The sequence below is a fragment of the Triticum aestivum genome, chromosome 6D (genome assembly GCF_018294505.1).
Source record: "Triticum aestivum cultivar Chinese Spring chromosome 6D, IWGSC CS RefSeq v2.1, whole genome shotgun sequence".
NCBI classification, from domain to species: domain Eukaryota; kingdom Viridiplantae; phylum Streptophyta; class Magnoliopsida; order Poales; family Poaceae; genus Triticum; species Triticum aestivum.
Window position 1 is genome coordinate 413096843 of NC_057811.1, and position 6679 is coordinate 413103521.

Consider the following 6679-nt stretch of genomic DNA (forward strand, 5'->3'; position numbering starts at 1 on the left):
CCCCAACCTAGGTTCACCTAGCAAAGTGCGAAGTAGCAACCCCCACCCCCCCACACACACACACTTTCAGTCGGCGGGCCAGAGAGGCATATATCTCACCAAGATAGATCGTAAAACGGACCGAGAATAATCCACCTTGGTCGTACAACCTCTCTCTTGTTGTTGGTCAAAGTGATGGTCGTCCATGCGACCCCAGAGATGGGCTAGCTCGCCAATAATCACGCAAGTAGCTAGTTCCCGAAGGCAACCACTGCATGCGTGTGGCCCAAACATCTGTATGGAGAGGTGTGTTTTTTAGTAACAATGGAACAACTTTGATGTGGCACCGTGATTTCGAACTAGAAATTCCCACACTGAGTGAGGGTTAGGTTGACGATGCATGTGTATGTTACACCACACTTCAAGCCAACGACGGGGATTCATGCATGCATGCGTGCATAGTATATGCGCTCAAACTTAATTAGGTCTGAATCTCACCATAACCTATACTACGACAACACGAACCAAATGAAGAATCCGCCATGGTAACCTATCTTGTTGTTGGTCAAGGTGACCATGGATGTCCACACGGGCCCACGAATATATAGGCTTGCCGACGATAACCACGCGAGGGAGTGTATCGTTCGAAGGCAACCACTACATGCATATGTATGGAGGTGATGCGTGCATGCATGTTTGAATACACAACATTGATGTGGCGCGTGTGTTAAAAATCGTACACTAGCTCCCCACATAGAGCGAGATCAGTACATGATGTGTCGTTGTACTAGCCACTTCGACTCGATGTGAGGGATTCATGCGTACACATGCATGTGTTTGTGCTCAAACTGTATCATGCATGTCATCCGAGAGAAAAAATAATAATCCCCTCCTAAGTCAAATTAACCTATCTTGTTGTGAGGCAAAAAGTAGTGATGGACCAAGCGGGCCACAGATGGAAAGCATCGATATCGCTGATAACCGCTTAAGTGGGTGTGAGAGGACAACCACCACCACTTTGCATGTGGGCCAAACATATATATGTTGAATACCCAAAATGCACAACTTTGATGTGCCACATGCATGCCTCAAAAACCGTAAACCATGCACCCACACAGAGTGAGGTTCATATCAAGCATACTACATATGATGGTTCCCTTCCCCCCTCTTCACCGCACACTATATGCTCCTGCCGTAATATATGTACAACCCAAAAGAATCCTCATCGATGGTGAAATTAATTAACCTCTCCCGATGTAGGTCAAAGTGATGCATGCATGCATCGACGATGGCCTCGTGGGCCCACAAATGGAAGCGTCACACGTGAGTGTCCTAGCTAGGATATGCATGTGGCCCAAAAAGGTGTTGTGTGATGTTTGAATAACCAATTTCACAATTTTGATGTGGCACGTGCCTCGGTAACCAAAAAGTCCCGACACTGAGTGAGGTGTACTTGTTCACAGTCGCGTACGTATAGTATATATGCTAGTCCCCTCCCACCTCTTCGATGCGTACTATATACCACCATAACACAAACAAAAAAGATTCTACCTTGCTGGTCAAATTAACCTCACTGCCGGCTGTTCGTCAAAGTGATGGACGATGACCTCGCGGGCCCACAGAAAGCGTCACATGCGAGTTTCGAGTGTCGTGTAGGACAACCATTGACTGCATGTGGCCAAAACATTTATGTATGAAAGGGTTGTGTAATGTTTTGAATAACGATTTCATGACTTTGATGTGGCACCGGCCTGCCTAACAAAACGGCTAACCCACACGGTGGCTCACAACTCGTAGTGTACTGCGAGCCACCCGCCACCCCCAGACGCACACACCCACACACACACACCGCGAATCCACCGCAACTAAGATGTATGTTAAATTAATTATCCTGCGGTGAACATACATGTTACCAAAGGAGGGGCGTTTTAATTTCAAAAAAATCACAGAGATCATTAAGACGTTTTGGTACATTGATCGATTGATTTCTACGGGTATAATGTGTGCAAAAATCAAATTTGAGCTACATGCACACGTGACAGTGCACCTAAATGGATTGCGAAAACACATGTGTCTCACTGGGTGCATGTTTACTCCCCGTGCAACAAATTTCAAACATTGAGAATCTTGATTTTTAAATTCTAGTACATCCAAAACTTATTTGAAGTTCATGAAACTTATCGTGTTGTCATATGGACACCAATACAAAGTGGCATTGTACTTTTTGTCAAATTTGAGACCAGTTTTGATGTAATCTTTATCTAATTACAGATGAGAGATTATTAATAATTGGGAACCAATATCCCAAACGGATTATTTATTCAAACCGTGAGCGTTAGACCAACAATGGATACGTGCCATCACTACAAAAAAAAGACACTTCCGTGATGATACGTGTTTGTCACAGTAGGTCATGTTTTCTGTCATGCATGTACATCCATGACAAATTTATTACAGAATCAAGATAGTCATACCTGTGCTGTCGTAGAAGTGTTCCATGACATTACCAAAATTATCATCACGGAAGTGTCCACTTCCATGACGATAAATCGCGCGTCATAGAAGTGCTTTCGTCAAGGGTGACCGACACATGGCATCCACCATAACGGGACGCAGTTAAGCTATCGGTCCGGTTTTGGATCCGATAACCCGTTAACAGCCCGAACCAATGGGAATTTTCCACGTGTAAAATTCTCATTGGCCGGAGGAAACACGTGTTGGCTCAACGTTTGGACAGATGCCATCCACTCATTGGACAGGAGGCGCCTATGATACGTCGACACGTGGCACGACCCAACAGAGGCCCATTCCGGTGAAAAGGCCGACCCATTTGACTTGGTCAAAAGGTAATGGGCCGGCCCACGGAAAGGCTGTTAATGGCCTGTTCGTATATACCCCATTTACGGCCTACTTACTACCGGCCCGTTACAGCCTATAGGAATTAAGCCCAGTAGCTTCATCTGGGCCATCTAATATATTCCAGTCCATTGTAACTTCCGGCACATGTACGACCCATGATGTCTTTCGGCCCATATGAGGCCCTTTGTAACTCTCGGCCCATTAAAGGCCCGGGATGAAACTGACCCATAATGAACAGTGTATCGCTTTATACCCATTAACGACCCATTATTCCGTCGGCCGTTTCCAGCCCGTGTTAACTTTTGGCCTTCTAAGGGCCCATTTATTCTTGGGCTCATATCTAGAATTCGGTTAGATACGGTCCGTTACTGGCCTGTTCCGTTTGTGGGCCAAATACAGCCTGTGGTTACATTCGGCCTGTTTGTGGCCCGTTAACCCGTTGGGCTGTTTTCATAGCGTTATCAAATACGGCCTATTAACGGCCCCTTATGGTCCAGGAATAGTATGGCCCATGTTTGGCGAAATGATTATACGCCCCGTAGAAGGCCCATGGATCCTATGGCCCGTAGAAGACCAATGGATCCTACGGCCCGTAGAAGGCCCATGGATCATATGGCCCGTAGAAAGTCCATGGATCCTACGGCCCGTAAAAGGCCCATGGATCCTATGGCCCGTAGAAGGCCCACAGATCCAACGGCCCGCGGGAGGCCCATGGTTACAACAGTCCGTGTGTTGCCATGATTATTGTGGCCTAGTTACCAAAACTAGGTTATTGTGGCCACTAAAAAAATGCAGGAAAAGAACTGCAGTGACTACAAGCAAACAACTAAACAAGACAATAAGGAAATAAATAAGCAAGCAACTAACGCTAGCCTATTACAGCTATTACACATATTACATCCACTGGGCATCAAAGTTCGACACCAGTGCAAATATAGGGAACAAAGCAGCATATTACATACACTAGCCATCAAAGTTGGCCACCAGTGCAAATAAACGCAACAGCAAAACAAGTCCATAACTGAAACAACATCAAAAGAGCTCAAGAAACATTATCCTGGGTATCCACCATGCTGGCAATAAGCTTAGCAAGCTTATTAGCTTTGTCCTGTTTGGCGCTAAAATCCTCCAACGCTTGCTGTTGCACCAGAAAGTATGCATCTGAATGCTCCAGGGACTTCCGCAGTCTTTCCGCTTCTTGTTGCAGCACAGCTGATCGATGTCTTTCAGCTTGTAGTTGAGACTCAAGAAACCGAACTGATTCAGACAGTGAGTTTGAATAGCTTGTGCAAGCGGTAGTGGCCAGTAACTCGAACAGTAAACCAAGACAGGACTTTGGGGTTGCATCACTGTCTTCAAGATAGTTTTCCTTAGCTGTTTTATCAGCTTTGTTGGAGACCAACAAGGATGTCTCATGATCGTGAACCTTATCTGCATTACTTCCTTTATCATTGCTTAATAAGGCACTCTTCCCCAATATTCTGTCAGCATTCTAAAAGAAGAAACAAGCAGACACATAACTTGTTTAGTATGTACTAGTATATGAAACTCATTTCGGTGAATCCGTTCATTAGTAAGGTGGACAAGATTAAACTACCAAGTCTTCTATTGCCAAGTAGTACATTATAAAAGCATCAAACAAACATATATCTATGTCCTATGGTCACTACATTGTCTTGCCAAATCAAAATAGAGACACGGTTCAAATCATATCAGTTCAAGAGAAAGCAGCACTGAAAGAATACAAAGCGTCAGAAACTAAATGACACAACAAGATTTCAGATGGGTACCACGGGTCTACATGTACAACAACACTATTGGCCCTGTTATGATGCTAGTAATGTGCATGATATGAGAAGTCAACTTTATACAGAATTGAAATTGAAATCAACAGAGCTATTTATAAGAGCAAGCCTGTTAAAGAAACATGCGTAAACATATCTGTTGTGCCATTGGAGTTTCCATTGGATAGTTCAATTTAAAAATTAGTTTGTATGAGTAAATACAGTGATACAAGAGCAAAGCAGTATGCACGATAGCAATGGAATCTTAAATGAGAACAGTTATTCTTCAGGTTTAAGCACTTGTTCTACATGAATAGAGTACAGTAAGACACAAGCATACAATACTTAAGATAAAATGAGCTCATAGACCTTACCACATTCTTGGTTCGGGACCAGTAAAGAACAAGGCGTTCCCAGTTATTGTCCAGTAAATGTGTCTTAGGAGAACGCAAGGGAATTTGATGAGTTTCTTTGCCAGTGAAGTACGTTTTCTTCAGGTAATTCCGATACTGCCACCAAGAACTCTTGAAGATAGCAGAGGTATTAGCACATGTTACCTCATCCTGAGTTTCCAAATCGGTCCTTCTCTATAGAGAAAAATGGGAAATATTGTTGTATTATAACCATCATGGAGGTAGAATGTATGGGACAAAGCAAAGTAATTGCCATGAATAACATTACTTACACATAACTCCTGGACAAACACCTGCAACTGGCATTTTCCTTCATCTTTAGTATAATATTTCCATGATGGGAAGATACGCACATAGGATTTAACAACATCAAATGCGATAGATGCTAAACTATGAATGGCTGGTTGTGCCTCCTCCACAGGAATAGGTGTACTAACTGGTGGAGTTGGGGTTCGCCGTGGTAGTACTGGCGCTTTGGGCACTGGAGATGCCTTACTAACTGCTCTTGTTTGGGAGCTTTGTGGTGGAGATGGTGTTGTGTCAATAGGAACCGGGTTACTATCTGCTGGGGTTGGGGTTAGATTGGGTGAAGCTGGTTCTCTGTCCATCGCAGTAGGGGTAAAATCTGCGAGAGTCTGGGTTATGTGTGGTAGGGCTGGTTCTCGTGCATGTACAACTGGGGTGCTATCTCCACCAAGAGGTAGCACTGTTTTATTTGAAGACCGTGTTTTTACTCCGCTCGATACTGCCATCACCCGCTCCAATTCAAATGGCTGATAAACAGGAAACATAATTGAATGTACAGACATTGTATGAGAGACAGATGCAATAGATAGTGTGGAAAAAAGAGGGCATTAAATAATTGACATGTATATTGTTTAACTAAAACGGATAGCATGACATAATTTCACATATATGATGTATATCTAAACTGGATAGCATAGCATAACATAATTCAAAGATATGATGACTAACTAAGCAGGATCGCATGACATAATTCACATATATGTTATCTAAGTAACCAGGATCACATGATTTAATTCACATATGTGATTTATATGCTAAGCGGAGGGCATTCGCATATATGATGTCTGAACTAAGAACATGGTGTTGAATATTGTATATATGATGTCTAAACTATGCAATGCAAGACACCATATGCATGATATGAGCAGTAGAACCGTGCCAAGTTAGAGCGTACACCTCGGTGGGGGAATAGGACTGGTCATCTATCACTGAATCCATCTTTGAGGAGCTATCGGGACCCAGCAAGAGATCTGCTTCGACAGGTAGCACTGTCTGCTCTGAAGGCCTTGTTTTCACTCCAGATTTTTCGATCACCCACTCAAATGGCTGATTCAGAGGAAGAGTAGTTTAATGTACAAACATTGTCGACAAATGGAAATTTAATGAAGAAAAGGATGGGCTAGATATCATTAAAATATATGATGCTTGGTTAAACAGGATGGCATTGTATAATTCCCATATATGATATTGAAACTAAACAGGTGGCATTACAAAACATGTCTAAACTAAGCAGATGACATATATGATGTCGAAAGTAGGCACTGCAAGGCAACATATGCATGATATGACTAACATCATCATGCCAAGTTAGAGCAAACACCTTGGGGGTAAATAGGA